Source organism: Sorex araneus, chromosome 1, assembly GCF_027595985.1.
Source record: "Sorex araneus isolate mSorAra2 chromosome 1, mSorAra2.pri, whole genome shotgun sequence".
Taxonomy (NCBI): Eukaryota; Metazoa; Chordata; class Mammalia; order Eulipotyphla; family Soricidae; genus Sorex; species Sorex araneus.
The window spans coordinates 252,840,055-252,866,729 of NC_073302.1; the positions used below are offsets into that span (position 1 = coordinate 252,840,055).

The 26,675-nt window shown below is 35.4% G+C and overlaps 1 non-coding gene and 1 pseudogene across 1 annotated transcript; one reads left to right on the forward strand and one right to left on the reverse strand.

The window, feature by feature from the left end:
- Positions 1–7,991: 7,991 nt before the first annotated feature.
- LOC101556420 (60S ribosomal protein L9-like) lies at positions 7,992–26,296 on the reverse strand (annotated as a pseudogene).
- Positions 14,370–14,476, forward strand: LOC129401359 (U6 spliceosomal RNA). The gene has a single exon (XR_008628287.1). It is a non-coding gene; the product is annotated as a U6 spliceosomal RNA (small nuclear RNA).
- Positions 26,297–26,675: the final 379 nt, after the last annotated feature.

A 26,675-nucleotide genomic window follows, 5' to 3' on the forward strand; every position in this document is an offset into this window, starting at 1 on the left:
TGGGAAACATTTTGTGAGATTCAAATGGGAGAAAAAAGGTTCCAATTTTGTATATTTTTTATAAATTATAGCAGCTTGATCAAACATATCTTGCTCTCTTGTTCCAAGATCTGTGTTGAGATGCCAAAAGCAATCTCCCAGTTAAAGAAAAATTCCTGTGTCAGCAATTAAAATATTTTTTTTCTCGCATACCAAAATCAGTAGCCTAGAAATGGGAAAGATGACAGATAAATACAAACAAACAAACAAAAACACTACCTGTAAGGTGAGGATACACATGCTTATGCTTTTACGAGCACCATTTAGAAATCATTAAATGAAAGAAATAAAGGTTTTTTTCAAAAATAAAATCTCCATAATTTGTAGACCTCTAATACACCCCTAATTTGAAGTTGCCTTTAGAGCTGGAATTGTACGAATAGCTGGTACAGTATAAAGATATACTATAGCATAAGATTTCATATGCTATAGTATGGAATCTTTTTGTTCAGAAACAGCAATTTATTGGCCTAAATTTCATATACTGATTGCATATATATGTAAATACACTTAATGCATATTTATTTATTTATTTACATATTATGTACATATATGCATATGTATATGTATATGTATGCATACATATACATTATATATAGAGAGAACATTTATGAAGAATCTGTTCAAGACTTTTACTTGAATCTATGGCCTCAACTGTGTTAGCAAACAAGCCAGAGAGGAGCCTGAACACTTCCTGAAATGAAGAGGCTAGGGCAAAGGGTATCAAAATACTTATGGCTGAGTCACTTCAACAAGCAGAGGCTGAAATTTTCTTTACTGCCTGAAAAGTTTATGGTCCTAATAAGCCTTTCCTTCAATGTTTAACTTTCAACAAATTAACCTCATCTCTAAAGTGTATTTTAACATTTTGGAGAACAACTAGGTACCTTCCTTGATAAGATTTAATTAAAATTTTTCACCTATGGTATAGTACAACAACCAACAGGAATTCAAGTAATCTGCTCATTTGTATATAGTTATAAAAATAAAACTAAAGTCACCAAACTCCTCTTTTACTTACTTCTCAAAGTGTAAATCTCTCAATTAGTGGAAAATCCACCATATGCTTATATCCTTCATTTGAGCTTAACTCCTATTGTGTCAAATTTATACAAATAAATTTAATTTTAAATTTACAGACCATATGTTGAGCTAAACTTGAAATCTCTTAGGAGGCCAACAATAAGATAAATATTCAAATTTTGAAGCAAATTTTCACAGCATAACCCCTACTTCTCCTTATTGCATACACAGCCATTTTTATCCATGCTGCAGTGCATAAAATAGATGTCATATCATCCTAGGTATGTCAATCATATAGCTCTAATTAATACAGAAAACCTAATGTGAATTGTACCCCTGATAAAATCTTTTCTCTACAGTTTCTTAAAGCACTTTATTAAGATTCTGTGGTACTGACCTTCATAATGTAAAATGAAATGCTGTAATAAAGTCACTTCCTGAAGAAGTAGAGTTTTCACCCTCATTTGAGTCATCATCACTTTTGATAGATGAAAGCAGAAGAAATAATTATCTTGCATGAATGAGCAAACTTCTATTTCAGAAATTACATTGGTGATCTTGGCTTGCGTATATTTTGCACAAAAATGATCTGAGTGCTTTGTTATGGGACATTATCGGAAAAGAACAAGTGATAACCTAGTATGAGCTGGAGTAGACAGGAACAGGGGTGAAAACAGATGATGGAAAACATTCTCTTTTTATACTGTTAAAGAAATAACAAAGATCTGATTCTTCTTTCTGAGTTAAAAAGAAAAGCATTTCCTTAGATATATAAGCTGTTAGATATTTCCTTAGATATATAATCTATATATGTATAGGTTCCAAGATAGCATTATTTTTATATTGTCCTTTTAAAAGAGTATGGAAATTATATGCATTAAACTTATCTATAGCAAGTCCAAGGTGCAGACAAAATGGGTCTATAACTGGATTTTTGTGATAATGAGTGTTTCTGGGAATTGTGACTATTATGAGATCTCTGAGTCTCAATACGATATTCACAGTACAGCTAGCTAATGCGTTGGAACAGGGCCATGGAGACAACTGTTACATGTGTGAGAAATAGCTCAATACTAGCTATTAGACCTTGATAGAGACTGAATGTTTGAACATAGACACCATATGCAGTAGTTCAAATAGTTCATCAAAATTCTGGCATTATCTATCATTGTGAATCTTAAGACAAGTCAAAACAAGGGTAAGAGAGCACCAATTTTGAATTGCTATAATTTTTAACATGTTTTCTATTATTTATATTTTTAACCTCACTTTGCCACTTTTCTACTATATAAAATATCTTTGGGATTTTTGAATTTTGAATTAAAATTTAATAAAATTTTGAATTAATAAAAGCACTAATATTAATTTGGTATAATAGGCTTTTTTTATAATAGACATTTTGTTATCCAAATTCTCCTTTTCTGTATATGTGGATCATCGTTTTTGTTTTATTTTCATTTGTTTATGATCCATCCCAGTAGTGCTCAGGGTGTGATCATGACTCTTCACTCATGGACTAACCTGATGATTCTCAGCACATCATATGGTGCAGGGAATTGAACAATGGCTGGCCACATGCAAAGCAAATGTGGCATCATTGCTCCACCCTAAAGAATGCCTTTTTGTTCTCATGACTTGCTTCATATATCATTATATATGAAACAATTTTATTATAAAGAACTCAGTCTATTTGTCAATTATTATTAACTTTTGCTTTGGAGCCACATCTAGGGGTGTCCAGGGATTCCTTCTGCCTTTGTGTTCAAGGAATCACTACTAGTGGTGCTGGGGATAGAACCTGGGTCAGAATTATGTGCTGTGCTATCACTTCAGCACTCAAATTTGTTCTTAAGTTATTAATGCTTTGGAATTCAAGTATTTTTTAAGATGAGATTTCTTTATGAATTTCTTCTTCTCATTCATTATGTGCATATAGGAATGGAATACAATCCTTATTATTTTTTTTTATTTTATTAGTGAATCACCATGAGATAAAGTTACAGACTTACAGGTTTTCGTGCTTACGTTTCAGTCATACAATGATCGAGTACCCATCCCTCCACCAGTGCCCATTTTCCACCACTAATGGTCCCAGCATCCCTCCCACCACCCCCACCCTGTCCCCTTCATCCCACCCTGCCTCTGTGGCAGGGCATTCCCATTTGCTCGCGCTCTCTTTTTGGGTGTTGTGGTTTGTCACACAGGTATTAAGCAGGCATCATGTTCAGTCTATAGTCTATTTTCAGCCTGTATCTCCCATCCCTAGTGGGCCCACCTAGCACCCTTTGCTTGGTGATCCCTTATCTATCCGAGCTGCTTCTTCACCTAGCATGTGAGGTCAGCTTCCAAGCTGTGGAGTACTCCTCTTGGTACTTATCTCTACTATTCTTGGATGTTAATCTCCCATTCGGTTACTTTATATGGAATACATTTTTGTATTGATACTGTAACCAACACTTTATTGTGCACTTTCTTTTTAAGAGCTTGTTAATGGGGTACTTAGGAATATATACATATTTATATATGTATACATGTGCATATATGTAGTGTGTTGTATATACAAATATGTGTGTGTTATATTTAAATACTTATTGTTTCAATGTTCTTTTTTGATCCTGTTTATTTTTATTTCTGTAGCTGATATCATGCTACAAGTTGTAATATTAAATATTCAGTTATTTAAAAGATTATAACTAACCTCTAATAGCTACAGCAATCCTAGCAAGGAATAATATGGAGGTATTTTGTTACTTAACTCAAAAGTACTACAACATTAATAAAGTAATTAAAACTGCATGGTATTGGAATAAAATAGACACATCGAACAATAAAATTTAATTTAAGGCCTAGAAATAAACTATGGCATTTAGAATATTAACTTATGAGAAAGTATCTAAGACTATAAAATTGAGATGAGAGACAACTTCACCATAATACTAGTAAAATTGGACACTCTTCTGGAAAAAAAGTGAGATAGTCTAATCTATAATCCAACATACAAAATTAACTCAAAAATAAATTAAAGACCTTATTTAAAAACTGAAAATAAAGAGATGAAAGAGTTTAAACTTTCCATGATATTAGTGAGAGATTATTTTTGTGATATCAACCGTAAAAGAAAGGAAAGCAAAAACACATAACTGGGAGAACATTAAGATGAAAACCTTTTGCACAGTGAAGGAAAGACAAAAAGGATCAAAAGACCTACTGAAGCCAATAAATTTTCATATATTTCTGATAAGAAATTAACATGCAAGTTGTATACAGTGCTCACTAACTTGTCAAAAAAGGTGGGGAAATGGTTGAAAGATAAATAATCTTTACCCCTACCCCCCAAAAATGGGAAAGATGATCAGCAAGCATTAAAAAAATAATCTCATCATTTATCATCAGAGAAATGTAAACCAAACACAATGTGATAGAACTTTACCTCTGGGAGAATGGCTTATTTCAGAAGTAGCAATAACAAGCGTTGGAGAAGGTATAGAGAAAAAGCTCTTATAGGAAACTGTATGGGACTTATGTGAGAAAGTAAATAGCTACCATGTTTTAACTCTCTTTCCAAAAAATATGAAAGTATTAACACAAAAATTTATATTTTACCCTCATATTTATCACACTGTTAGTTACAATAGTTAAAATACAAGAGCAATAGATTGGAGAGATAGTACAAAGGGTACTATCTATGTCAACTGGGGTTCAATCCAAGGCACCATACACGACTTCCCAGGAGTGATCCCTGAGCACAGAGAATGAGTATATTCTGAGCACCTCTGACTGTGGCCCCAAAACAAAAATACAGAAGCAATCAACATGTATTTTGAGAAATATTTGGATAAAGGAAATATGGCACAGGTATACAATGGAATGCTATTCAGATATAATTAAATAAAATAAAATTCTGTCCTTCACTATAAAAGTTTGAGGAAATTTTGTAAAGTGTAATAACTCAGAAAGAAAAGGAAAATATTGGATTATTTCATCCATGTGTACTATGTAAAGATACAAATCAATTGACACATAAAAATCAATTGATAGGGGCTGGAGTGATAGCACAGCAGGTAGGGCGTTTGCCTTGCACGCGGCTGACCCGGGTTCGACTCCCAGCATCCCATATGATCCCCTGAGAACTGCCAGGAGTAATTCCTGAGTGAAAAGCCAGGAGTAACCCCTGTGCATGGCCAAGTGTGACCTAAAAAGAAAAAAAAATAATAATTGATAGACAATGCAGTTGGCCAGAGAGCTAGTTCAATGGCTTGAGTGCATGCTTTGCACGTGAGAGGCTTAGGTTCAACACCCACCACTACCACCTGGTACCCCAAGGACTGTGTCAGAAGGAGTCCCACAGAACAGTGACCTAGTTTGACCTAACTATACACAAAAACAAATTCAAAAATGTATACCCACACACAGAAAAATAATATAAACCAGTGGATGTTGCTAATTGAATGATTTACTTAAGGATAAGGAGGTTGTGGAGGGAAGTATGGTGAAGGTGGAAATAATTTAATTTAAATGTATATGCATATTTAATGATGCTGGGTAGTATTTCAGTGAGTTTTTGAAAGAATTTTGATTACCAACCAGGTAATATATGGTAATTGAAAGATAGAAAGAGGCATAATTAAGGAGAAAATAAATAAGAACTCTACTAGATAAACTCATGTCTTAATTCAGATACGCTACACTACTTTATTTGGTCAAGAAATTATCCTCTAACTACAGCTTTGAGTTTTATAGCCTTTTAGATGAAAGGTTTCATATCTACAATTGCCTTTTAAGACTGATTATTCTAGCTTTGCATTGTAGTTACATGGTAAATCTTATAGCAATATATCAAATTTCCCTTATCCTTGCTCTATGTATGCATATGCATATATATGCATATATATCACTGTATCCGTGTCATCCCATTGCTCATTGATTTGCTCAAACAGGCATCAGTAACATCTCCATTGTAAAACTTGTTGTTACTGTTTTTGGCATACAGAATATGCCATGGGTAGCTTGCCAGGCTCTGCCGTGTGGGTGAGATACTCTTGGTAGCTTTCCTGGCTCTCCGAGAGGGGCGGAGGAATTGAACCTGGGTCACCAGTATGCAAGGCAAATGCCCTACCCGCTGTGCTATCATGTTATATAAATAAATATATTATGATAACATAAATTCTTCATGTTAATTATATCTAGTTATGAATTGCACATCCCTGACTTCCTTGGTATCTCAAAACTTGCTCTATTTCTTATATTATAATTACTGTAAAACTTATCTTGTTTTCATGTAATGTGAAATCAAAGATTGATATCACATACATAATTCCAGTGGTGCTTGCACTCAGTGATAGGGTACGATATATTTAGGTACAAAAATGGAGTTAAGATTTTTGTATAGATGAGACAACAACTTAAAAACAAAGTAGAAAGTTTCCAAGATTTGAACAGAATCATCTCAAAGTCAGTTATGTCTATGCCAAAATAGCTACATCCAGACATCACAGAAAATACTTAGCATTATTTAAATACATTAATATTCAGGTTCATCCATATATAGGCTCCCTTCTATCACACAGTCTACCAAGTCAGATAAAGAACAGTTCCAGCACTCAAATATTGATGTTTTTGAAGAAGAGTGGAATTATGAGCTATTCTTCTTTAATAAACATTCTTGAATGCATTTTCTTCATGGATATTTTGCTAGAGAGCAAAATCACTTTGTCACTTTTACAGTATTCAAAACTCTTCTTTTTTCCTTTCAATGATTATTTGATTCTGACAGCTCGAAAGTTTGTAAGCATTTTGAGCAAATATGCTAAGGTGAAAACAAATTTAAAATAAGTGAATAAATGGCAGACATGTGAACTTTTATAAAGTTGCTGATGTAAGTTAAATCTGGATTAATTCTATTTTGTAGCTTATAACTCAACTTTCCTAAAAGTGAATACAAATAAATATTTATTTTATATATATTTTTTAAACTTTTCTAATGTTGCCTTTCAGGTGAACTTATGATAATTATCTCTAAGCACTGTGATCTGTAAAAATGATATAATTTTGAGCTTTTTAAAATAACAACTGATTGTTTGGCTGAAAGTTAGGACTTGATGATATAGACAAAATTTTTGCACCAAAGTGCTCAGTACCAATTTGAATTGTCTTTCTTCAAATACATTCATTTTTACTATACAATTCCAGTCCAGTTTTGAGTCATAAAATGATAGTGCCATTATAGACATAACTACTTTCTTGGGATCTTTTTGTTAAGGTGTTTGAGGCAAAATTTTATCCCTATAAATGCCATTAAAATCAATACATGTTTCTGTGAAAGGTTGAAATTGGACCTTGAATTGACTGTAAATAACAGTGAAATGAAAAGATGATCTCCTTCCACCATTTTAAACTTAAATCTTTTTAATGTTATCTTTGATCTTTTGTATCTTATTTTTGGGAGCCCTGCATTTGTAAACAATTTTCCTGAGTGTTTTATTTGACACTTTGTGAACTTGAAAAAATAAATCTTACATTACAGAAATAATTTTCAATAAGTTAACTTCTTCACTATGCTTTTGTGTTATATCTAAAGTCACTCACTTGATTTCTTCTTTTTTGACTCAATAAATTTTATTTTTTCTCCTGCTGTCATGTCAGTGAAACTTGACTTGTACAGGGAAAAACAAATGTTGTGTGTAATTGTAATAAAAGTAATAAAGGGAGAAGTTAAACTATATGGGAGAATGCATTGGTTCAATGAGAACATTTCTACATTTTATATAAGGGACTTGAGAAAAATCCATAGGATTCCTGGAAACTCTCACATAAACATTTTTTTCTAATTTATATATAAACAGTATAATGGATTGTATAGCACTTGATTTTCTTTTTTTCTTAGTCGTATCGTTTTATTGTGTCTCATTATCACAAGCAGGTGTAAAAAGTCATTCTGTATATTCTGCTTTCTGTAGGCAGAAAACTTGAACCTTATTCATAGGCCTGCTGTACAGTTCCTTGTTCAGAAACATTGATGCCATCCAAAATCTTTCAGATACCCCTTTCACTGTTGTGGCTTGCTGAATCAAAGCAGCTGAGTTTGATACAAATTCAATGTCATTTTTCTTCAAGAATCAACTCACCTTTCTAGGCCCGAGAGACAGAACAAGCAGCACCTGGCCTCATACAAACCCTGCAGATATATATTTCACCCAAGAAAGTTTGGATTTCAACAAGCGACCCCTTCTCCTGAATACCCACATTAATAGGGAAGTGGGCATCCGCAGACCGCATCTTGTAGTGGAAGCTCAGTGTGACTCCCTTGGTCATGTTCTGCACGTGACTGCAGATGGTGAGGACTGTAGCCAGTTCCTTCCATTACCCCACCAATGGTCAACCCGGAGCCTCTTCTTCTTGCCGAGGAGGCTGAGCTCCACGTTGATGGGCTTGAAGTTTCTCTGCAGGGTGCCTCGGGGGCCCTTCACGATGATGGTGCAGCCCTTGGAAATGTCGACATTCTCGGGAATGTTTACGGTCTGGTTGCTGAGGATGGTCTTCACCCTCAAAGTTGATGCAGCAGAAGAGAACACTTGATTTTTATTATTATGAACCTATGTGACTTTGGTTTTCTTTGTTCAGTTTTGTTTCTTGGGTCACACCTGGGGTTGCTCTGGGTTTACTCCTAGATCTACTCTGAGGGATCACCCTTGGTGGGCTTGGGGACCATACGTGGTGCTGGAAATCAAGTTCAGGTCAACCTTGTGCAAAACAAGTGTCCTACCTGCTGCGCTATTGTTCCAGCCCACTTTTAACTTTGTTTTTGTGTGATTTTCAAAAATATCCATATTTATGTACAGTGCAATATTTTATTTTATGCTTGCACAATATTTTGTAACAATATTTTACAGTTCATTTCTTCTAATATTGATTAGAATTTGATATATTTTTTAAATTACCTTGGTGCATTTTTTTACAATTAGTCTTATGTTAGCATGATAGTCCTCTTGCTTCACGTTCTTGCAAACTAATAGTATTTTTCTTTGGGAGAAAATGAAATGAAAATCCCTGATTAGAAGCTAATCTAGATGTTTTACTTTCATCTTTATATTGCACTGTGTGGAGAAAACCATGCTACAAATATGGTGACTGATGAATGGATGAATGGAGTCTGAGAAGAAGCAACCAAGGACAGAGACAGAATAAGAAGAAACAGAATCAGTTACCTCTGAGAAAAAGCAAGGAATTTTCTTTGGTTTCAAGTAAGAGATGAAATATTAAATTCTCCCCATACAAAATTTACAGTATTAAATTCTCCCAATGTAAAATTAGAAGATAATTGATTATTCTTACATATGGTGAATTTTAGTTTTGCCTAAAGCCTGTTCAGTGAATAAGTGAAATCATGATATTCCAATGATCAGAATAAGAAATGGTAAACAAGGAAGTTGTTGCTGGAATTTTCAAGTCTACTCCCAGAAGTTCAGCAATGCCAAGGACTAGAGAGCAAAGTAAAATAGGATTAAGGTGCAAAAACAAACAGAAAAGAACTGAATACTTTTATAGAATACAAATAGACTAGGAGAGAAAAATATTATGCACATTCTAATAGTTGAAAGTATTTTCCCAAGGTAACATTCATAGAATAGAGAGAAGTAAAAGTCAATCTCAATCAGAATAAGACATTCACTGTTGTAATAAGAGAACAATGCTAGTTATAATAGATCATCACTTTTGTAGATGGGGTGTCAGAAATTTTAAGGACTTCTTATCTGAGTGTTTATTTCTGTGAAGTAAAGGACAAGATTTTCTGCTGAGAATGAGTAGGAAGGTAATAGAGTAGGACAGTTGGGGAGATAAGAGATGGTTTTATTAGATATTATGGAAAATGGAGAAAACCTTATCAGGACAGCGAATTGGTGAGCGGAGTAAATGGTCCTATTAAGCTCAGAGAACATTAATTTATAAAGGCAATTTTCTGAGGATTTTGTGATTTTCCCAGTTGGATTCAACTGCCCAGTTATAGGAACAAAGAAATCAGCCTGTTTGATTGCTTCAGCTTTGGATCTTCTAGGTGGGTTCAAAAATAAAATTGAAAATGGGATTGAAAATATTCACAAAGATATGTGACTGAAGATAATCAAGATTTACTAGGCTTGAAATAGAGATAGGAGGTCAAGTAAAATAAGACCTAATTCATAAAAGATTGCATACCATAGCACAGTTTTATTTATTATTTAATTAATTCAAAATTATATTTTAGGCACCCTGGTTTACAAAACCACTGTAAAGTTTTGGTTGAATTTCATACATAAAGCATCCTAGTACCAAACCCTCCACCAAAGTAGAGTGTTTGCTTCCAACTACCATTGTCCCTCCAACAAACCCCCCCACCGACTAACCACCCCCACCCCCAAAAAGAAAAGTTTTTACATATATTCACTTTTCTGGTAGTTTTAGGACTCTTGAGAAGATTAGGAAATAGTAAAGGTACATATATTTTCTTTCTCTTTCTTTGCTTTACCTAGTTTTCCCTTTAATATCTTTTTTAATGGACAGTATTTGTACCACTAAGAAAAAGCATCATTCTTTAATCACTAATCAGTGTTCCAAGACACTACTTCTGCAAATTTCCTGTATTACTTTTTATTTTGCTTTTTATTCTTTTGGAGTGACAGTAAAGTGTCCTCATGGTTTATTTCTGGTTCTCTGCTCAGGGCTTAATCCTGATCCTGTTCAAGGATTATTCCTCGGGAGTGTGATATGGGAGATCACATGTAGTGTCAGGGATCAAACTCACATTGGCTGCACGCAAGTCCGATAACTTATCCCTGTACTATCTTTCTTACTTTGGTAAATACTGGTATTCAAGCTCATGTAATGAATGATATATATCAAAAGGTGATAAAAATTGAGAAGCTTATTTACACCTCTGAATAACAAAATCTATAACTGAAACATATGTCACTTTTCCTATTTTGTAGTGAGTTCACATTATTTCAGTCATTTATTCTTGTTTAGTACATTTTCTGTGTATCTCTTAACTTCCTAAATTTTAGTTGATAAAGATAGTAACTCAGAAAGACAAAGTATTGGAGGCTTCGCATGAATTTGTTAAGTTGACTTGAACAACTCTGGGAGAGATTTCTGTAATGAGATTCTGCTTAGTGTAATATCGAGAAACCTGAGTTGCATAAATGGACCCTTAATTACCTTACATAAATGTTCATGACTGTATCTTAGGACCACGTCTTGCTATTATACATCAAATATGTTGTGCTCCATTTCTTATGATACATTAAATTTTATTATGAATGAACTAAAACAATTCTGATTTTATCTTTATGTTTCTGTGCCAATTTCATTCTATCAGTATAGATAGAAGTTTAATGAGAATTGTATAATTACTCTGGGACTGAAAAAAATTCCTCTCATTCACATTTTGTGTATTCTTACTCTTACAGGTTATGAAACATTCAGTATTTTTATCTGAGACACATTGCTCTTAACATATTTGGCACAGAAGATTTCTTTAAAATCCCCTACAAATCTCCCAAATTAATGTTCTGTGTAGTGAGCACCTGCCAGCTTTGATGCAGTTATATCATTAGACATTTTTGAATGATTTTTGACTCTAAAGATTGTTTGCATGCTGTCAGTAAGTCTGGCTGTATTTCAGCTTAAGGAACTTCTATTTCAAAAAGAATTTCCTATGTGAACCTAACAAATGTTTTCATCTAATTTTATAATTATTATACACAGAAAATGTCTTTGTTGGAACCATGTGCTACATATAAACTACTGTCTTATAATTGATCTTCAACCAAGCGAGTAGTAATCTGAAATATTTACTTGAAGGTTTTGGCAGTAAAGAGGGGTTTTTATCATACCTCTGTTTCTTTGATAATACTTAGAAAAAAAAGATTTTTAGCTTCTACGTATCAACTTAGATGCCATAATATAACAACATTAGTTCAATGGCCATATGTTATAACAGGTTAAACTAATATTATCAAATTAGGAACTAAAATAAATTAGAGGGCTCAGTAACCTCTCCGTTCATCCTATCCCTGAGATTTTAGAAGCATCTCTCCACTCGGCCTTCCTAAGGACATCACATTGGAGGGTCTTTCATGGTCAGGGGAATGAGATCCAGCTTGTTACTGGCTTTAGCATATGAATACACCATGGGAAGCTTGTGAGGCTGTCCCATGTGGGCAGGAAACTCTCAGTAGCTTGCTAGTTTCTCCCAGAGGGAGAAGTAGGTTATAAGATATCTTCTGGGAGCTTGCTTTTAAGTCTCTGGATGTTGGCCTTGATGGGATTACACACACCTGGGTTCTTCTGCTGGTACCTTCATGCATGACGCTTGTCCAAATGTGTGGAGAGAGGCCTTGAGCATGGCTGTGGCTAGGTTCTGGTGGTCTTTGGCCACCGGGAGCTCTGCTCGGGGCAGGGAAGGAAGCTGGAGCCCATCCCCTCTGAGGGGCCCAGGGAAGACAGTCAGGTGTGCGGGCAAGAAACTCTCTGCATCACTCTAGGAAATACATATATGTAAATGTATATATATATATATATATATATATATATACACACACACACATACACATACACATACACACATATACCTTAAACTCATTCAATAGAGCAGAGGACCATATCAAAGGAAGGTTTCCTTTACATTTCCATTCAGTAAATATTTAACATATATTGTTTTCCTTCCAAAAGATTCCCATCATCTTTGAGTTTTGGCTCCAAGTTTGATCTTTCAACACTAAATACTAAACTCTGCTTCTTGAAACTGGTAGCTATAATGGAAAGTACTATTCATTAAGGAATAGAATAGTTTATTACAAATTAATAAAAATATTGTTTTGTCTTCAACCAGGCTATTCTTTAATGACTTCATTAAATAAGTGGGAGGATTTGACAGATATGATTGTTGTCTTTGAGGTAAATGTTTATATACCTTGAGGGTATCAAATAATTTTGAATCAGTGTAGTATGTGTTAGGAGAATATTATTTGAGAGGTGGATATTTAACTGAATTTCCTAGTAAGAAATCAAGAAAATTGGAGTCAACTCCAAAAGAAAAAGATGTCAAAAGATTGAATGTCGGGGCCGGAGTGATAGCACAGCAGGTAGGGCGCTTGCCTTGCATGCGGCTGACCCGGGTTTAATTCCCGGCATCCCATATGGTCCCCCAAGCACTGCCAGGAGTAATTCCTGAGTGCAAAGCCAGGAGTAACCCCTGAGCATCGCTGGGTGTGACCCAAAAAGCAAAAAAAAAAAAAAAAAAAAGATTGAATGTCAAAAATGTTCAGAAATTTAAGCAACATTTACCTAGTATATATATACATATACATATTATATATATGTATAATATATAATACATATTATACATATTATATATATAATATATATACATGTACCTAGTATATATACATATACATATTATATATATTATATAGATATGTATTCTCTCTATACTTTGAATGCATACATATGTGTATATATATATTAAGGAGTATGTATACTAATACTTGAATGAAAGATATGTAAATTTATTTGAAATAAATTCATTTAAAATCCTGAAAAGATTAAGACTTTGGGAATCATTGAGCTTCAAATCCCAAGATGTTGCTAGAAAAATATTTTTACTTGTTACCAAATTATCCATGTCTATTTTTCTAATGTTACTGCTACTTCGCACCTATCCTAACGTTTATCTGGTCTTTGTGGAGCAGTCTTCTCAATTTTACATATATTTGATCATCTCATTTCTTTACATTGTCAACACAAAAAAAGCATCAGCACATCTCTCCTAAAAAGTGTCTATTCTCTTATTCTTTTGAAGAATATACTTAATATTCAATATTTGAAAAAGTCTAGTTCTGAAACTTTAACTCTCTTCAATGTTCACTTTCTTCATTTTTTTGTTTCTTTTGGGGCAGACTCCCAGGTTAGGCCCTAAGAAATATTCTGACAATCAGAGGAGTGTGATGTCAGGGCTTGATGATGTGGTGAGGTTCTGGCCCTGGTGTGCCAAGTTTCACCAAAGACTCCCCAGCAGTACTCAAGGACCTCCTAGGCCACCCGTGCAGATACTGTAGAGGCTAAGAATGGTACATGCAAGGTATACATTCCCATACATGTGGAGTGATTTATCACAACTAAACAAATTGGAATGTTCCCTTCTAACTTATGTCAGTGGGGATTGATCACAGAGAATGGTTCAAACACGCAAGGCTTGTCCAAACTTTAGGGTCTCCTGAGCAGCTCTGAGTGAGCTATCAAGCTGCCTATTTATTAACTATGATATTATTGAAGTGCTCACTTCAGCAGCACATATACTACAATTGGAACAATGCAGAGAAGATTAGCAGGGCCCCTGCGCAAGGACAACACGCAAATTCTTTTTTTTTTTAATTTTTATTGTATTGAATCACTGTGAAAAAAAGTTACAAAGCTTTCAGGTTTAAGTCTCAGTCATATAATGATCAAACCCCCATCCCTTCACCAGTGCACATGTTCCCCCAACAAGAACCCCAATATACCCCCCCTCCCACACACACCCCGCACCTGAGTGGCTAATGATCTTCACTTTATTCTCTCTATACTTTGAATGCATTCAATATTTCAACAGAGAACTCACTATTATTGTTTGGAATTTCCCCCCAACAATCAAACCTGCTGAAAAGGCATCATTTGATAGTTTGTTTTCCATTGCTGAAAATGAAGATTATAGGAGCTGCGCTGTTTCAGATTTCTGTTGTTTTACCTCAGTTTACAGTCTAGATGCATTTCTATAAGAAGTCTCTGGGTGCCAAAATAAGTTAGTAGACCTCCCAGATCATAGTCTTTAAAGAGCAGATTGCCGTGTTATGCGCACCTGCTCCGGATCTCATCGGGGCAGAGAGCGTGCCAGTAACACCCCCATCCCATGATCTCTTGCGCACCACGTCACGACAAGCTCGTACCTCTGGGTTGTGAGTTCTAGAAGATGGTGGACACCACGTGGGCTCTGCTGCTGCTGCCGCTGCTCTCTTTCCCATAGAAAGAAAGCCTTGGGAGAGAAAATCCTTTCCCCGCCCCAGGCGGTATGGAGTTGTAGCTCAGCTCACAGTCTAGATGCATTTCTATAAGTCTCTGGGTGCCAAAATGGGTTAGTAGACCTCCTAAATCATAGTCTTTAAGGAACAGAGGGGCTATCGTGTGTGGCTGCTCCAGATCTCATCTGGGCGGCAAGAATGCACAAATTCTTAAAGTGTTCCATATTAAAAAATATATATATGCATATATATATATGATTGAATATTGTATTGAACCCTCATCCTGGTCCCAACACCTGAGCCCTTGTTTACATTGACAGAAACATTAAGAATAAGCATACAAAATCTAACAAAATACATTAAGAGCAGAGGCTGGCATATTTTACACTTCTTTTACATTTATTTTTCATAAGCCGATCAGCATGCAACAAAAAGTATAGAGTAAATTTGAGACAATTCCCTATTCTATTTTGGCCTATGGAGCTTGTTTGCTGCCTGCCTTATCTAAACTTGTTTTAGCCAGCGCATTATCCCAAGCTTGAGGTTTTGTTAGGGAACTGTTTCCCACACATATATAATAGCTTTTTAGTCCTGCAAAGTCATTTTTAGCATTAGGGATGAAGTTAGGGGTATGTGTAAATCATAGGGCCCTTAATTTTTTTTTTTCTTGCAGGAGTTTCAGGCCTGAAACTAGAGAACTAAAATGGGGAACTTTAAAAGAAACAGTTACGCTAATTAATTTTCCTTCAGTTCAGCCCTTTTACAATTTGAGAGTACTGGTTCAAGCTTCAGAGGCATTTGTACCAGCTATATTCAAAGGGCTAAAAACTTAGATGGTAAATAATAGGTGGAATTGACAATTTGGAGTAAACATTTAAAGGTCAATCTAACATTTATTTTTGGATCAAAGCAGAGTCGGAAGTCATTAGAAGTCTGTGGAAAAAAAAAAAACAACTGGCAACATGAATAACCACTTTGCTAAATGGTGTAAATACAGACATTTTTTTATTTTGTTTTGTTTTGTTTTGTTTGGCATTTTTTTTCTGTAATGCTGAGACAGACCTAACCCAATAAAACCTATCAGCCCTATCAGTTCAGGAATTTTAGCACGCTACAATAAATATATGTAAACAGCCTCAGATAAATTTAAATTTCAGAATACTTTTTTTTTTTTTTTTTTTTTTTTTTTTTTTTTTTGCTTTTTGGGTCACACCCAGCAATGCACAGGGGTTACTCCTGGTTCTACACTCAGGAATTACCCCTGGCGGTGCTCAGGGGACCATATGGGATGCTGGGATTCGAACCTGGGTCAGCCTGGGTCGGCCGCGTGCAAGGCAAGCGCCCTACCCGCTATGCTATTGCTCCAGCCCCATCAGAATACTTTTAATTTATCCCATTTCTTTATTTCTGTGGTACCAAGGAAAGTTTTTTTTTATTATTTTATGCATTTTTTCTAATACACATAGCTATCGTATAAATGTAAATTATGTTTGGTGATTATATTAAAACCGAGTCAGAAAAGTACAAGAAATAGAAATTTTGATATTTTACTTTCAGCATGCTGCGAAAAGCAGATATATGATGATGCTAAAACTAGGAAAATTGCAAACAGAATAAAAAAAATTAGGGTTGGAGAGGTAACACAGAGGTTAAGCTGCTCACCATGTATGTGTGGAGGATCAACTACTTGATCCATAGAACTATCTACACATGATCCACTGAGAACCACTGGGCATAACCTTAAGCATGACCAATTAGGATCCATTCCCTTCCCCTACAAAAATAAAATGTATCTTGAGGAGGTTTCTGTGGATATGGCTGAGGTGCATGATAGCCTTGCATGCTTGAGATTGTGAGTCTGATACCTAGTATTATCCTATACTGGCTTCTGAATTTGATCCTGGCCTCTGTTGATTTTACTGACAACACTAGAACCAAGTATGTGATCCCCGGTACACTGCAACCAGGTATGTGTGATCCGTGTGCACCCTAAAAGCAATAATGGGGAGGGAAGGAAGAAAGGAACTAACTTGGGGAATCTCAGCAAATATGTAGCAGGTGAAGCTATTTTTAAAAAAACTTCAAATATATACTACACTCAAGGTGACAGTACTTGCACTTATTCCATGAGTTTTCTCAGTAATCTGGAATAATCGGAAGAGAAAACTGTAAAAATCTTTTGCAAGGGGCAACATGGGCGGCTGTATCCAGATTCAAGGAGTTTGTACCAGGCCACTTGCCCAGCCGGAGCAGCCCTGGCCATGGGGCAGATGGAGGAGGAAATGAGGGTCAAGCCGGTTGATTGGTCAGTTGTCCTTTATTCTGTTCTCTCCACGCACCTGTTTCAGTCTCTCTGAGCTCCTCATTTCTCCTCTCTCTTCTCTCTCCCCCAGCACTCTTCCTTCCTAGCTCCTCACTCCTCCATCCCTGATCCCTCTCTGGATTCTGCCCCTCCACCAGTCCCTTCCCCCTTACTTGTCTCTCTTCACCTTGCCCTCTGGGCTTATACACACAGTCTGGTAGCAAAATCAACATAAGAAAGCCCTTCCTGATGGCCTGCCACATTCAAAGGAAACACCAGGGAGGAGCATTCCAAAGTCCTCCTGATAGCCCACACGCAAAATACTTGTTAAGGTGTTTTTCTCTTTTTCTCAGTCCAAAAACTTTATCAACATCTTAATACTAGTTATTTTTGAATGGACACAGTAAGAGATACATTGAGGTTTTTAGGGTAGTTCTCCTGGCAACATCTTGCCATAGACTCAAACGATAGCAGTCAGGTCAGATTAATCATGCCTAAGCCTAGCAGGGTCCAAATCTAGTTATTACTACTTGGATCATGACAGCATCTGTCCATGACCAAGCTCTTAACTTATAGTTAAGCATTAGGCACTTTGGCCAGGCCCATCTCGATGTGAGGGTAGCATATAACTCACCGCTTGCCCTGGGTCCATCCCGACCCTCGTCGAGACCCTGCTTTTGGGGGTGCTAGGAAGTAAGGGCAGCTGAGGCTTAGGTCAAGAGAATAGATGCCCAGGAGGAAAATATTATGTAGAGTCAAATGACTCCCAGGTTACAAAAGCATAGCATTTGTTACAGTCTTCCTGTGCCCATACAAAAGGACATGGCTCTGAATAAACTATGCAAAGGACTCAAGAAGAGAAAAACAAATTTACAAGTCAACAGAACACAAAGAAAGTTACAAATAAACACAGAGGAATGGGAGCACTGTGATGGGAGTAACCCAATAAATCTAAACTACCTGAGGCTATGTTATCCTATAGGAAATGTTTTATATTATTCAGGTCCTGTGGTTCCAGTCACCTGGGAGCTAAACAGCACTGCATTTTTTAGAACTAGCTTCAATTAACCTCCCAAAGTAAAAAAATAAAATAAAAAAAATAAAGTACATGGCTTTTTTTTGTTTGCTCTTGTTCATACCTAAATATAAGATCTTAATTCCTCTCATATAGACTATTGCTATTTTTTAAATTAATCCCACCATTTTAAATCCTTCTCCATACTGTACGCTCTATTTTTTTTAATTAATTTTTGGGGGGCTTGGAGGCCACACCCAGCAGTGCTCAAGGGGTTACTTCTGGCTCTGCACTTATAAATTACTCCTTTTAGTATTATGGTTACCATATTGGATGCTGCAGTTAAACCTGGGTCAGCTGCATACAGGACAAGCAATCTACATACTATATTATCACTCCTGCTGCCTTTTGAAGAGAGGAAGGGGAAGCTGTTTTGGGTTTTTGAGCCATACCTAGCAGTGCTCAGGACATACTACTGGTTTTACACTCTTGGTTGGGTTTGGGGGAACTACAGGGGGCGCTGGGATAGAATCTGGATCAGCAAGAAAAGTACCAGGCCCACTCTATTATTACTATGGACCTTCCGTTCTCTTCTTTCTGAACATATTAATTTAAACACAAGTTTGTCATCGTTTCAGCTATGGAAGATACAAAACTGGCCCTGACTCTGACTTCCTAGAGTAGTTCTTTCACTGTGGAAGATACAGGCGAAAAAATAAGCAATGTGTAAATGTCTAGTAAATAGTAGATGATGAATTATGAGAAAGAATTGAATTGGGTAAAAGAAACACTTACAATGCAGTAGTTATTTATATGAAGTGAAAGTGACAGCAGAGAGTTGAAGTGAAGGAGTGAGTCATGTATAAATTTGAGCAACCAAGTTCCCTAGAATAGGAATGGCATGGCAGAGTATAAGTGTACTATGTGTAATTGTGTGAGAAAACAGGAGTGTCTGAAACAGACTTTTTTATAGAAAAAGGGTGGAAAGAATAGCAGAATTTATTTTTTAAAGTGATAAAAAAAACAAAGAAAAAGCAAAATTATAAGGCCTAGCTATAGTGCATGCAAGATAAAGAATAATGATTTTCGCTTTTAGTGTTACTTGAGAAGTCTTATAAAGTCTTAATTAGAGAAATGACATAGCTCAATCTATTTAAAAAAAATTTACACTGACTTTAAAACCCGTTGCTTCTTTTTTTTTTAACCAATATAGTATCAATCTGACTCTGTTTTTACTCAAAAGAGCAGAGTAACTCTTCTTCACATTCCATTGCTTCAGCTTCTATTTAATAGTAACATCAATGGTAGTATTGGTACTTGTGGTGAGTAGCAATTATAAGTTCTACTCTATGACAATCTTTTGTTTTGTCAACCATTGGCACTTTAATAAATATAAGATAACCCATCGTACAGTGAGTAGGGCATTTGCCTTGCATGTGCCGACCTGGGTTTGATTCTTTTGTCCCTCTCAGAGAGCCCAGCAAGCTACTGAGAATATCCCGCCCGCACGGCAGAGCCTGGCAAGCTACCAATAGCATATTTGATATGCCAAGAGCAGTAACAACAAGTCTCACAATGGAGACATTACTGGTGGCCACTGGATCAAATCGATGAACAACAAAGGGACAACAGTGCTACAATGCTACAATAATAGGATGTGTATTTACAATTCAATGGACATTGTTCTATATAGGACAGATTTGAAAATCTTGTTCACCAGAATTAAGGTCAAACTATTATGCACTTACGGCCCATGTGGTACTACCAAATTAAATTTTTACCTTGAGGTATCCATTTGTTACCTATTTCCCATAGCTAACTTCTACCTACTCTGCAAGACTTGATCTACTACTCTCCCTCAGAAAATTTAACTTGTTTTTTTCTTTATGAATATCAGTATCTTTCTCAGGTTATCTTGCACATGTTGAGATCTATCTGTACTTAAGGTTAATTAACTTTACAGGAACAGTCTACTCGATATACATGTTTATTGATTTCCGATCCTTTCCTGCAAGAACTATGAGGGAAGGCTGTATCTAGTCTGTCTTTGTGTCTCAATAGTGTTTTAAACACAATAGGGAATAAATTTGGGTTAATAGTTACTTGCTAGTAAGATTGTAACTATTATGGTTGTTTCATTTATGTGCTCTGTTATAATATATACTTTATTCCAATGATTCCGTTGTAACCTTTTTTTTTAATAAGAATTTATATTTGTTCTACTATACATCCCCCAGGTGTTATATGTGAACTCCCATATAAGTCTTCAAAAACTTACTGGCTAAATGGTGAATTAGTTTTCAGAATGGACAAATTTGCCAGGGGGTTAAAAGATTTAAATCCTCCCTAGAGCTCCATTCTAAAGGCAAGATTTCTGAGTTTCAAAATGTTTGTGAATTGCCTTGTATTGAGGAAAGAGTGAGACAGAGAGGGCAGGCTCAAGGCCATTCTCTAGTGGATCTCTAAAAAGCTGAGATGCTACAATTGGGGTCAGAAACCTTAATCTTTGTTATCATAGATTTTATTGCTCCAGCATGTTTTGATACACTCTGGAGGAAACTGTCATCTTATCTTGCTTATTCCACAGGCTGGGAAACAGTCTTGTAGAGAAAATGCTGCAGTAGTGGGGATGTAAATTGAAATCTTCATTTTACTCAATAATAAAATATTGGACAAAGGTGCATTGTCATGATTATTCAATTTTAGAGCCATAGGTAAATTGCAAAATAATGATAAATAATTTTATTTATAATAATAAATAATAAATGATTATTAGTTAAAGTGTACTTTTGGTGTTGGTATTTCTATTATCTTTAAAAAATTACTACTGTTTATCAAGTAAATTATATATGTGTAAATATGAACATAAAATATTGCTTTCATAAGACTATATCAAAGATTTTTTAAAATTCTGAATTTTAATATCAAGCTTCTTCCAACTTGTACATAAATATAGGTAAGTGATTTAGAAAACGTTAACTCATAGGTTGGTAAGCCATGGCAAAATCATTTTATGTTCAAACATTATGCTACTGTCTAGATAATACATCATATAATTTTACTATTTACCTCTCTACTGCTATACATCTCTGTCTGACACTTTAAGACTTTGAAACTCAGCCAACTAGACACTAAATAATTCACTCTTCTGCTTCATTTCCTGAATCCCACAGAAAGTCAAAAGGTAGGATAGGAGACACACATAAATATAGAAAAATATCAGATATTCAAGATTCTGTTTAGAGTACAAATATTAAAGTATAGAAGAGAAAGGGAATTTTTCTCATAGCTGTTCCGAGTAAGTAGGAATGAAACAAAGTTTTGTCAAAGGGACAAATTATAATAATAGTCTAGTAATGCTTTCCTGACAAAATTTTATCAGGAGCATTATATTTTTTCCCTCGGTTACTTGTATTTGCAATTTATCTATTGCAATAAGGAGAAAATAAAACTTTGCCACAACTTCAGCAGCATAACTAAGCTCTTTTAAAATCCATTGAATATATCTTAATGATTCTCTGAAGCAGAAAGGGAGGATAGGAGATAATAGAATTTGATAAAAATAAGATTAATAAAGAGTAATTTTATTAGTTACACAATATAAGAGGTTGCATTACTCCAGAAAGCAATTAGAGCGTTGAAATACTTTTTTGAAAAGAGAATTAGAGACTATAAATCACAAAAAAACTTACTTTTAGGTTTATTTATCTGATCTATGATGGTTTCATCTTGAAATTGATTTTTCTCATCTGATAATTTTTGTATGTGTGTGTGTGTGGTATCTTATTACTACAACCTACTAAACGGTTGTTTTGGAAGTATTAAATCATTTGGGGGAATTAAAATTATTTATTACAAGAAATTTCACTAGTTACTTTTTATCTTCTATTTTATTGAAACTCTCCTCTTTATAAATACTTTAAAAACAAAATAAGTTTCCATATCCTAGGATATTGTGGAAAGAATCAAAACAAGAAGACATTGTGGTTTTTGCTTGTTTCTTACATAATAGACAGATCTGTCACAATTATCTCTATAATTTTAGAAAATTGCATATTACTCGGTTGTGCCCCTCAGGAAAAAAAATTATAAAGAGCTCTTTCTATAGATTACAAACACCTTTGATGGACCATGGAGATGGCTGTGCAGGCATATACTTTGCTTTTTTGTTGTTGTTGTTTGGGGGCCACATTTGGTGATGCTCAGCGCTTACAACTGGCTCTGTACTGAGGGATCTCCCCTGGCAGGTTTGGGGGACCATATGGAATGCTGGTGATCAGTCATATGCAAGGCAAATAAATGCCCTACTCTTCCAGCTCCTATGCTGGAACCCTTGGGAGCCCCATATTCCATCCTCCATACCACATGGTCCTGCAAGAAGTGGCATCAACCAAGAAAGCTTGCTTTAGAGATTTGTTTTTGTATGTGGAAACAAATCAGAAGGACTAGTTTTATTTTGCATTTTCTCTCTTTAAGGTTTGCAATATCCCTACTTTGAAAAGCTGAAGTGACATTAGAATGAAAGTAATGAAAAATTTACATTTTTCTAACTTTGCAATCACTTGGTGATGATTTTGTAGCTTTAATTTTTAAGCAAAAATATTAAAATAAAGCCAATTAAATGATGTAATTTTAATTCTTTTACACTCAGAAGGCTGTTATAAAAATGTATAGCTTTTTTTCTACAGTAGTAACAACTGTCAGGCTTTGTAATAAATTCATGATAGTTTGAGCTTATATTCCTCATGTCGGCTACAGGTCTTTGACTTTGATAGAGATATGTGGACAGGCGTCTCTAGAAACTCAAAATGTAGAGTTGGAGAACTGAAGTGTTCATGCCTAGTGCAAGTTTGAAAGGAAGGACTTTGGACCTTTTATTTATTCAACTATGTGTTAAGGGTTGACATTTAATTATAATGGAGTTGCTAGGTCAATTATGAGAACTAAACAAGGTCAGAGAAACAGAATAGTTCAAGCATAAAAATAGAAGATGCATGCTTAAAGATTAAGTTTCACTGTATGAAAGCCTGGCAAAGGACAGGTATACACATTATTCTGCCTTAGGAAGCTTTACTTGTTTTGTTTGTTCGTTGTGTTTGTATGTGATACCCTGTAGTGTTCTGCTCAGGCTCGACTCTTAGCTCTGTGTTCAGAAAGGCCACGTGGTGGCAGGGTTCAAACTAGGATCAGCTGCCTGCAAGGACTGTACCTTAACCATAGTACTGTCTTGTAGGTAGCTGAAAGTTTTACAGGTGTTGATGCAGAAACAACCTATATTCATAAAGTATCAAATACTAAAGCAGAATGTTTCACAAGTTCCTTCTAATACAAAAGGAATGCTAATGAAATGCTAAACCCAGCTTTTCTCACTTAAATTCTTTTTTCATGGAAAAAATGCTGTCACAAATCTTTACTGCTACACTTTATCATCATCAATTCTTTTTTTTTCAATTTACTAAAGTATGTTTTAAGTCCTTCATGAAAAAAATAAGTAGATTATTTTGCTATTTGAAACAGTTTAACAGTGACAGGGTTGCTAATAGCATGAGATAGTTAATTGCATCTTCACGTGATTTGTGACTCCTAAAATTTTTGGATTTAATTATTAAGTGATCACATCCACATGTGATTAAATCCTATAAGATTTCATTCAGTTGGGTAATAATATGAAAAGTCTCATACTTAAAATCTACTTAAGCAGACATGTATAAAAGGAAAAATATGAGTACAGAAAAACAAGAGAAAAAGACTATGATAAGCATAAGAATAAAAAGACATAAATTTGTCCTATCATGGAATTTTCATATAGAAAAGCACCATTTCTATATGAAAAATTCAGTGAGAAGATCCTTCAATTGTATTTAAAAGTATGAGCAAATGTATACCAAGAATACAGAAATAAAATGAAGAAAAACTGAAAACACAAATCCTTTCTCTTTTTCCCTCTTTCTCTCATTTCACTTTCAAGCTTGTATCTCTTTTATGGTAAGGGACAGAATCACTTTGGTCTATGACCATACTAGATTTTTGTATGGTCTTAGTGGTATTTTTTATCATTTAGCTTCAAACCACCTACCCACACAGAAAAGCACTCATTTTCTCTCATCTCACTCATATTTTCTCAATTAAACTATTTTAATAAAAATATAAAGTATTTTTATTAGAAAAGTTCAAAACAGTTTTACTGCTTTCTTTTGGCTAGAATGTGTTAAATACTAAAATATTTAAGAAATCATTTATAAGGAAGACTGCTTTTTGGAGAAATGTTTTTTTTTTTTTGAGAGAGAGATAGATAAAAATTTTAAATCTTATTTCACTCTAAAAGTAAATATTATCCCAACAATGAACCAGTTCTCTTTTTATTTTATTGATGTCTAGCCTTTAATTCTGTACTTCCTGTGCCTGAAACCGTAAAAGAAATAATGGCCAAGAATATCAGTTATACTTTGCATGTAGTCTGAATTTATGGAGTCAAGTCAAGAAAGTCAGTTTTATTATGTCATTGCAATCTAAAACAATTTTATTCATCACAACAATCTAACTGTGAAATGTGTTTAAAACAGTTAACTTTTTAATTATTCAACATTAAAGTATTTCAATTAATAAAATAAACATAAGATTGCATTAATCATGGAGATTTCTTTGACTTGGGAACCATCTTTGAGTACATTTCATTGTGGAGTTGACTGACCATCCTCAACTCACATCATTTTTCTTCCTCTTCCTTTTATTCTCTTGTTTTCACTCTTGTTCTTAATTTCTCTCTCCTCACTCATGTTTTCTAAATAAAGCTAGATTATTCAAATAATAAAATTCCACCCATATCATGTTACATAATCTTGGGAAATTTTTTTTGAAAATGACCTACCAATGTTACAGAAAAATATAAAAGAATAAAATATCACTACATTTCCATTTCCATTATGAATGTCAAATTACCATAAGTCTACAAGACACAAGAGTGTATATGTGTATATATAAGAAAAATAGAGAATTTGCATGCATACAGAAACAGAATTAACTATGGTCAAATATTATTTATTTATTTATTTCTATTGAATCACCGTGAGAACAGTTACAAAGTTTTCCAGTCTAAGTCTCGGTCATACAATGATCAAATACCCATCCCCTCACCAGTGCACAGCCTCCACCAACAAGAACCCCAGTGTACCCACCATTCCGCCCCCCTCCCCCCGCCTATGTGGCAGATGATAATTTAATTTCCTATGTATTCATTTATTTTTGTTTTGGGACCACACCCAGCTATGCTTCAGGCTGTGTCAGGGATCACTCCTAGTGAGTCTTGGGAGACCATATGTGATGTCAAGGATCAAACGCAGGTCACCCACACACAAGACAGTCACCTAACCAATGCATTATTGGTCCAGCCCTCAAACATAAATTTGATTGAAAATCTATGTACAAAGCACTCCTAAATAATGGGATTAAGAGGCCGGAGCAATAGTGCAGCTTTTGGAGGGACCACCCCTTCCCCTGCTGTCCCCTGCCCCTCCCCCCACCAAGAACAAGAGCTGGAGACCAGAGACAAGCAGCCTTCAGACCCTCGGAAGCAGGGAGGGCCTTAACACTGTCCAGGAGGGCCCCACCGAGCCTCCTGGAAAACAAGGGGACCCTAAGACACAGGACCACCCTGTGAGGCAACCCTTCCAGAAGGTCCCAACGGCAGCAGAGCCACTGACGTTGCTGGTGGTCACCACTTTCTTCACCTTTGCTGGGCCCGAGCGTCGCCAAGGGCAGCCTCAGCATCTCAACGAGTTTGAGGAGCTGGTCACTCAGTAATTGCCACACCTGCTCAAAGTTGTGGGCTCCTTGGAGGAGAAGATGAAGAGCTTGGATGTGAACCAGGACTCGGAGCTTAAGTTCCATGAGTACTGGAGGCTGATTGGGGAATTGGCCAAGGTGACCCAGAAGGAGAAGGCTCTGGAGATCCGGAAGAAGTAAAGCCCCAGGCAGGGGTGGGGGTTGGCAGGGCAGGGATGGGTGGGGACAGGTGGAACCCCACATCCCCTCAATAAAGTATCCTCTCTGAAACAAAAATCCGTTAAAAAATAATAACAATGGGATTAAATATAATGCACTTACCATTGACTGTCATCTTCTGAAAGAATATTACACTGGGGTAATATAAATAATTTCCTAATATTGACATACTTGATTTATAAAATTAAGTGTTTTTGTTCTTCAGTGGTAGCAATGATTTGTGTGATTGCTGCATTCTATTTGCAATGTACATATATTATATATA